Here is an 8,565-nt window from a genome sequence, read left to right on the forward strand (position 1 = left end):
AAACTTTGCCAACGGATTTTTTCTTAGGTAAAAATCTTTACAAAAATTTTACTGACGAATTATTTTGTCGGTAAAAAAATTTTACCAACGAGTTTTTCGTAGGTAAAAATATTTCATGGTACCGAAAATTTTCGTATGTAAAAATATTTACAAAACATTTACCGGCAAATTTGTTCATTGGTGAAAAATGGTAAAAAAAAATTACTAAACTTTTACCTACGAAAATTTTTATCGGTAAAAAATGTGGATGAGACTATTACCTACGAAAATTTTTATCGGTAAAAAATGTGGATGAGACTATTACCTACGAAAATTTTCATAGGTAAAAGTCTCCTTTTATTTCAATAATCTAGCACAAAAACACCTGTTACAATATATTTCATCATATTCTTCCTGATATACACCTGTTATATAATATATTTCATCATATTCACATTCACATCCATCTAAACCCAAACTATTAAATTCATCCAAACATAAACTACATTCATCCAAACACAAACAATCTTATCCACATCAAATTCATTCATGCATAAATACATATAAGTTTAACATAATAAATAAAAATATAAAAAATCACAAAGATGAAGGTGGAGGTGGTGGGGCATCGGTGGGTAAGCGTGTAGCGAGAGCCTATAACATCTCTGTCATTCGTCGCTCATGCTCCACCCGCATCTCCTCCATCCTCCTCTCCTGCTCCTCCCTCTGCCTCGTTAGCTCCTCCATCCTCCTCCTCCCTCTGCCTCGTCAGCTCCTCCATCCTCCTCTCCTGCTCCTCCCTCTACCTCGCCAGCTCCTCCATCCTACTCTCATGCTTCTTTCTCTGCCTCGCCTTCTCCTCCATCTGCCTCTCCAGCTGCTCTTTGATGTTATGGACAATGACTCGTAGTTGCTGAACCTCTCTCTCTCTACGATATCAGCTCAACGTACGGTGTGTCGCCAACGACGATGGATCGGATGGAGGCAGCTCTAGCGGGTGCAATGAGCTTGGCACCATGGCCAAGCCCACGTACATATCCAGACTGGGTGCTAAGCACCTCACTCAGGATCTCTGGCTCACTCTGCTGAGTACCATCGGGAGTGAGCTGACTGCGTAAAGTGTTCATTGACGCCTGTAATGAAAACATATGAATTTTCATAACAAATGACATTATTATAATTCAATGCAATTAAATTTTATAATGTAAGGATTTTTACCCAATTCTCGCTAGCTGTGGAATGTACCCAAGATTCCGTCACCTGCCGACAGTGAGTCCCTCTGTATACGTCTACTAGTCCGGGCTCCTAGTCAGTGACGGAATCTCGCTACGCAATCGAATGGACAATAGAGTTAATATAAATGCATGAAAAGAATATATCAACTTATTAATTACCAGTAATTTCTTACCATGTTGTGACGAAGTCGTACAAATGACTTTGAACCAGCCACGTGGTTCACTTCTAACTTTCCCCTGTTGTCAAAATTTATTTTGCTCCTCTTCTAAACACATTATTCATAATACATTGTTATTAATTACGAGTTTAATTGTTACCTTAAGATATCGTAAATATGTAAATATTATCTGAAAAGAATTAGATAAAAATCTATCACAGAGTATCCACTAGTCGTCATGGGTCACGTGCAGCAGTGCGGACTGTACGGCCTCCTCATTGCTGACACATCGCTTGTACTGCTTGTGTAAGTCACCGCGGTACTCCTTGAACCGCTCCTTAACTATGTCATCGATAGCATAGGAAATGTGTGGAACACTCAAATCCAAGTCAAATTTATCCTGCAGTTTCGTAAATTATAGATTAAAGCAATAAACTTATTAATAAAATAAATTACCGTAAATGACATTTTATAAAATAAATTTTAATTTACTAAAATTTACCTGAAAGCGCTGACAGATGAGCTGCCGCACATCATCTATCACATCCACCCAACGGGGGGTGGTGAGGGCGATCAGAGATCGACATAAGACACCAACCTCCAACGTAAACAACCTGGTATTGTTCCCAACAGATCTAATGCAGTCCTATGGGAACTCTACTATCACCCTACCCTCACGCGTAAGTCGCTCTAAAAGTAACCCATGCGTGGGTCCACATCCTTGTCGGCTGGTCGACAATGCTATTGTAAAAGAAATATATAAGTTTAAACATAAACAGAAGTCATTAAAAGAAATATATGTCTAGACTTACAGGAAATGCCTGGTGTATGCACGACTGAGGGATCAGATGCCCGCGATGCAGCATGTAACAGCAATGCTGTCTCCATCGCATCACTAGTAGAAGGGGTGGATCCAGTGCTCGAACGACGTGGTCTCCCAACTGGTGTCATCGCTGAATATGTACGAGCTACGAACTTATAAATTTAAACAATGTCAATATAAGTGAAATATACTAAAACATTATACAAGTAGTGTTAATGGTACAATGCATTTGTGCTTATGCTTAGAGAGATGATTAAAATATGATTATACCATTACACTATAATGTAAGAAAAATATAATAAAACTGTAAACTTTAATCTATAACCCTTTGAAATTCTATTACACATTTTTATGCTATATTAAATACACGTATTTCATGAAAATATGAAACAACTTTGAGGTAAACTATCCGAAATACTTCCTGCATAAGTTATCGTACGCTTTAGAAGCATATGTCATGTTGCGTGAAGCACTCGACATTGTTATAGCCAACATGTCAATCACAATAAGAGAAATCTGGTCTCTCGGGACTCCATTCAGATGTGCAAGTGACAAAGCCACATCGTCCATAGCAAGTTTCCCGCGGTTATATATCTCCATCAGGTGCGGTATTTGTTTGAGATGGTGTAATCTTTCATTTGAGTCGTCATCGATATATTCTGCAGTACACTCATCGACCAGATCGGGTATCTCTTTGGTCCTACTAGAAGAAGCTAGGACCTGAAAGTCCATCTACAACAACTGATGAAGTATGCTGTGTGCATCTGTTACACTTCGGTTTAAGGAGGACATGATCAGAAATTGATTCAATTGCAAATGTGGATTATAAACAAGTCAATTAAAGGAATAAATCATGACTTGTAATTTTCACGTATACATGGAATACATAAATTATTCGAATTGAAAAATCATATATATAAATCATGTGTACATTTAATAATTGCCATCTTTATCACTATCGCTTAGGACTATTTCTTCTTCACCATCACTATCGCTGATCAGTATTTCCTCCTCATCGTTTGCAACGTCGTCATCAATGAAACCGCTATCATCTCTAACAATGTCATGTATTATTGAGGAATTGATATGATCAGGTGGCACATCATCTTTATCTAATTGCACCACATCAATATCAACACTTGAATCAGTCCTTGTATCCCCAGATAGCATGTCTTCTTGATATGCATATTCAACCCTAGACATTTCATTTCCCCCATCGTAGCTATTTTCAACTTTTGATACGGGAACGTTAAATATGTTCATGGGCTTTATTTTTTGTACCACATGCCAAGAGCCGCCTAACTTGGTATCAGCGAGGTAAAATACTTGTTTGGCTTAACTGGTGAGGACAAATGGCTCATCCTTAAACCACTTCCGAGATAAATTATGCTCATAAAGTAGTTGTCAGTCTGTATTTTCAATGTCCCACCAATCACATTTAAATAAGTACACCCGCTTTCTCATACAATAACTCAGCTCAATAATATCTGTCAAAATGCCATAAAAGTCAATTTCTACCTCCTCATGTGTTCCCTTCACCACCACCTCACTATTTTGTGTGGTCCTATTCTTCTCACGTTCTTTATTGTGGAACCGAATCTTGTTTACAATGCAACCTGTATATCTAGATACATGTCTATCAAGGTCACACGCCAGTGAGTAGAGTGCATCAGATGCATCCGCAGAGTTGCTAATGCGCAACATCTTCATCTATTATCATGTACATAATGTAATTGTTTAGGGATTTCTTAGGTTCAAATAATGTGCAATACAACAAAATTCTAAGTGTGGTGAGATATAATGTGAAATCTTACATGTTTTGTGAACCATTCTGGAAATTGATCCTAATGCATTCGATCATAATTTTTTGAGAATTGGGACTTCATCAGGTCGATGTGTTCGCTACACATAAATGGAACGTCATCAGCAAAAAACATAAAGATCATCGTATGTAGAGAAAATAATAATCGACGGAAGACTTACTCTAAGTACGACTCTATTTCTTCACAATTATACAACACATACCACCACGCCTTTGCTAGATCCCCAAGGTCCATATCCTAAAATGTCGGGGATCCTAAAGGATGAACGTTATATGCGAATACAGATATGAGTTCTTGTTCATGCTCCTACCCTTCATTGGCATTCCGATCTTCTCGGTTGAATCTAGTCTCTATGCTACGAAGATACATGGAGCAAAATGTCAGGCACTCATTATTAATGTACACTTCAGCAATGGATCCCTCCGGTCGTGCCTTATTCCTCACAAATAGTTTTAGTATGTGAAGGTATCTGTACACAAAACCACTATGTTATACATATGAAAATATGGATATATGTAGTTTATGTAATGAATAAAAATTTTAAGTTATAAGTTGTATAACCTTTCGATCGGATATATCCAACGATATTATATTGGGCCTGCAAGCTTTGCCTCGTGTGGTAGGTGAATCGCTAGGTGTACCATGACATTGAAAAAAGTGGGTAAAAATATTCTTTCAAGTTTACAAAGGATTACGACAATGTCCCTCTCCAGTCGTTTAATAACATCTACATTTAACGATTTCAAACACAAATCCTTAAAGAATATCCCCAACTCAATCAGCGTCGTACCGATATCCTTGCTTAGGAATCTATGAATCGCAACCGGTAGTGGGCGTTGCAGAAGGACGTGATAATCACGACTTTTCATTCCTATTACCTTATAGTCCGTAACGTTTATGCGCTGAGATGTGTTTGACGCATACCCATCGGGAAACTTCACCGATCTCAACCATTCATATAAACATTTTTTCTTTAGTTTTGTCAATGTGTAGCAGGCTGTTAGTATAGTATACGAATTTCAATGTGGTTGCAAGTGCAACTCTTTCCTTAAACCCATTGCTTGTAGATCCAATCGAGCCTTGAAACTGTTTTTTGTTTTCTTCTCTATGTTCATCAATGTTCTGAAGACATTTTCACATATATTTTTCTTAATATGCATGACATCCAAGTTGTGTCATAATTTCAGGTCACTCCAATAGGGCAATTTTAAAAAAATGCTCTTCTTCCTCCAGTTATAGTCAAATACTGTACGTTTTCCCTTCTTCAAGTGTGATGCCTTACCAAATCTAACTTCTCCAATGTTACTCAGTTGTTGTATCATATCTTCTCCACATAGCTCTTTCGAGGGTGGCCTATGATCTTGTTTGCCATCAAAGATCATCGTCTTCCTGCGCCAACTATGATTGCTCGAAAGGAAGCGACGATGGCTCATATAACACGTTTTTCTATCATGCTTCAATGACAATGAACAAGTCTCAATATCACATGTAGGACAAGCCAACTTTCCCTTCGTGCTCCACCCAAAAAAATTCCCATACGCGAGAAAGTCATTTATTGTCTATAAGACCGCTGCATGCAATCTAAATGTCTATCTTATAGATGTGTCATACGTTTGTACACCTTGACTCCACAACTCGTTTAACTCATCTACTAACGATCACAAATACACATCAATGTCATTCCCAGGTGACCTGGGTCCAGGAATAAGCAATGACATAATAAAAATGACTCCTTCATACATAACTAAGGAGGTAAATTGCAGGGCATAAGTACCACTGGCCACATACTGTATGAACTACTTATATTACCAAATGGAAAACCATCACTTGCAAGAACTAGTCGAACATTACGAGAATCCTCTACAAACTAGTTATACTGCTTGTTAAAATTTTGCCAGGCTTCAAAGTCCATAGGGTGCCTCAGTGTACACTCATCATGAACATGTTTCTCCTTATGCCACCTCATATCTTCAGCCGTCTTGCGAGACATGAACAATCTTTGCAATCTGAGTTTTAATGGGAAGTACCTTAACACCTTTTATGAGATTTTCTTATGCTTTGCTTCGTCATACTTCCACCTAAACTCTCCACATTATGGACACTCTTCAACATTTTCATGCTCTTTTCAATACAATAAACAATCGTTTATACATGCATGTATGGGGATGTAACAAAGGTCCAAGTCTCGCATCAAGGATTTTACCTCATAATGAGACTTAGGCAATGTCTCACCGTTCAGTAATGCTTCTTTCAACAAGTCAAGCAACATGTCAAACGATTTGTTACTCCAACGATTTATTGTCTTCAAATGAAGTAACCTTGTAAGAAAATTCAACTTGGAGAAGTTCTCACACCCCTGATAAAGTGGATGTTACGCATCCCTCAATAATTTACTAAACTTCTCTGATTCGACATCACCCATAGGAGGAATATCTTGACTACTGCTTGTCGCTGTAAAATCATTATCTGCAATTGTTCCCCTGAACACATCCCCTATGATATCTTGCATTTCGTCAATGTCTCATCCTCGTCATCAGACACAATTGGGTCAGCAAAGACTTCAGTGGCCTCAACTTTATGGTGGATATCTTCACCATGATGGATCCACCAAGTGTAACCCTGGTCAATCCCAACTATGAACAAATCATCTTCTACTTTGTCTAAAGTCTTATAAATCATGTTCTTGCATTTTCGACATGGACACCTAATCATATTCCCTGAATCTACCTGATTTCGCGCAAATTCCATGAACTCTTGAACCCCTTGTTTATACTCTGGGCCAAACTTGTTCTTAGCTCACATCCAACTCTTATCCATCTCTACAATAAAAAGACTAGAGTCAGTTTATGAAAATAAGTTTAAGATTAGGCTAGGCTATAGGTGGTTTAAGTTATAGGTTATAAGTTTAGGTTTAGGTTTAGGTTATAGGTTATAGGTTTTAGGTTTAGGTTTAGGTTTAGGTTCAGGTTTAGGTTCAGGTTTAGGTTTATAGATTAAAGGTTATAGGTTATAGATTTAGGTTTATGTTATAGGTTTATGTTTAGGGTTTAGGATCAGACTGGGCACAACACGGTCTAAGTCTGTATAACATAATCAACAGGTTATATGTTAAATAACCATTAAAATGTGGCCTAGGATTTTTTAATGGTGGAAATTCAATCACTACTTTTTCCCATAGTGTGGTCCACCTGCGACTTAGATCTACCTCATTTTTGGGATAAAGCCCTAAAATTTTCATAAACATGGGCTTGCTCCAACAAATTTGAGCTAATACATAAACACGGCCTATCGAACTAGCTAGGCCACTCCAATGTTGTTTATAGGAAATAGACAACTTCATTATGGTTATAACAGCGGTTCCCATCTTCTAGGGAACCCCGCTCAACATCCGAATAGCTCCGACGCACATCCGGGTCTGCTCCATCAATTTCGAGCTAATACATAAACACGGGCCTATCCAAATGGCCAGGCCACCCATATTTCTATCCATAGGAAATGGATAGCTACTCATCATGGTCATAACAGTAGTTCCTACCTTCTAGGGACCCCCGCTCAATTAAATCCTAAATTAGTTACCCATCCAAGGTTAGATAGATTGTAATACTTTCATATTCCCATTTAAACGTCCACGCCAAAAATCCGGCAGCATCTCCCCGTGCCTCTCCAGATAAGTTGATCTTACGCTACATTCCGATGACAAATATCTAAAGCAATATAAAGATATTTGCATTGGATACGGAACAGAAGAAACAGATCCGGAGAGAAACGAGGAGATGGACCATAGATCAGGCATGGACATTTAAATAGATTATATGAAAGCATACTATCCATCTAACCTTGAATTGTCTAAAACGGGACAATTTGAGCGATTTCATTGCCACGAAAAACACACCATATCTATGTATGGCCCCATAGAAATCCTCAAACGGGTAACTAATTATCTAACTTACAAATCACAATTACAAGTCACGACTATAAACTAACTAATCACAATAATAATTTGAGACAAAAACATTAATAGAGCGTGGCCCATTGACACCCCCACATACGCAAGTTCAATGATCACATACGAATATTTATAACCGAACAACATATATGATTGTCTATATTTACCAGTCAACACATAACCTTCCCAAAATGGCATTTTATAATGTAGATCGTTAAAAAAAGATATTTGATTTCTAAGCATCATTCTACAATACATATAAATGAATATGATCGTAACAATCCATAAAAGCATTCCTAATTTTACTGTAACAAGAATACATTTTATAGTCTATCTTACAAAAATTGGTTTAAGTTTAGGGATTTGAGAATACATTTAGGTTTTAGGTTTAGGTTTATGTTATAGGTTTAGGTTTAGGTTATAAGTGTAGGTTATAGGTTTAGGTTTAGGTTGTTATAGGTTAAGGTTTAGGGAATTGAGTTTAGGTTATAGGTTATAGCTTATGGTTTAGGTTTTAGGTTAAGATTTAGGTTTAGGTTATAGGTTTAGGTTTAGGTTATAGGTTTTTGGATTTGAGAATAGGTTTAGGTTATAAGTATAG

At 37.5% G+C, this 8,565-nt stretch overlaps 1 long non-coding RNA gene across 1 annotated transcript; it reads right to left on the minus strand.

The window, feature by feature from the left end:
* Nucleotides 1-458: 458 nt before the first annotated feature.
* Nucleotides 459-6,872, minus strand: LOC131218344 (uncharacterized). Its single transcript, XR_009157657.1, has 2 exons — nucleotides 6,746-6,872; nucleotides 459-709 (listed from the first exon to the last, which is right to left on the minus strand). It is a non-coding gene; the product is annotated as an uncharacterized LOC131218344 (long non-coding RNA).
* Between the last annotated feature and the right edge of the window lie 1,693 nt (nucleotides 6,873-8,565).

The sequence above is a fragment of the Magnolia sinica genome, chromosome 11, assembly GCF_029962835.1.
Source record: "Magnolia sinica isolate HGM2019 chromosome 11, MsV1, whole genome shotgun sequence".
In the NCBI taxonomy this organism is placed as follows: domain Eukaryota; kingdom Viridiplantae; phylum Streptophyta; class Magnoliopsida; order Magnoliales; family Magnoliaceae; genus Magnolia; species Magnolia sinica.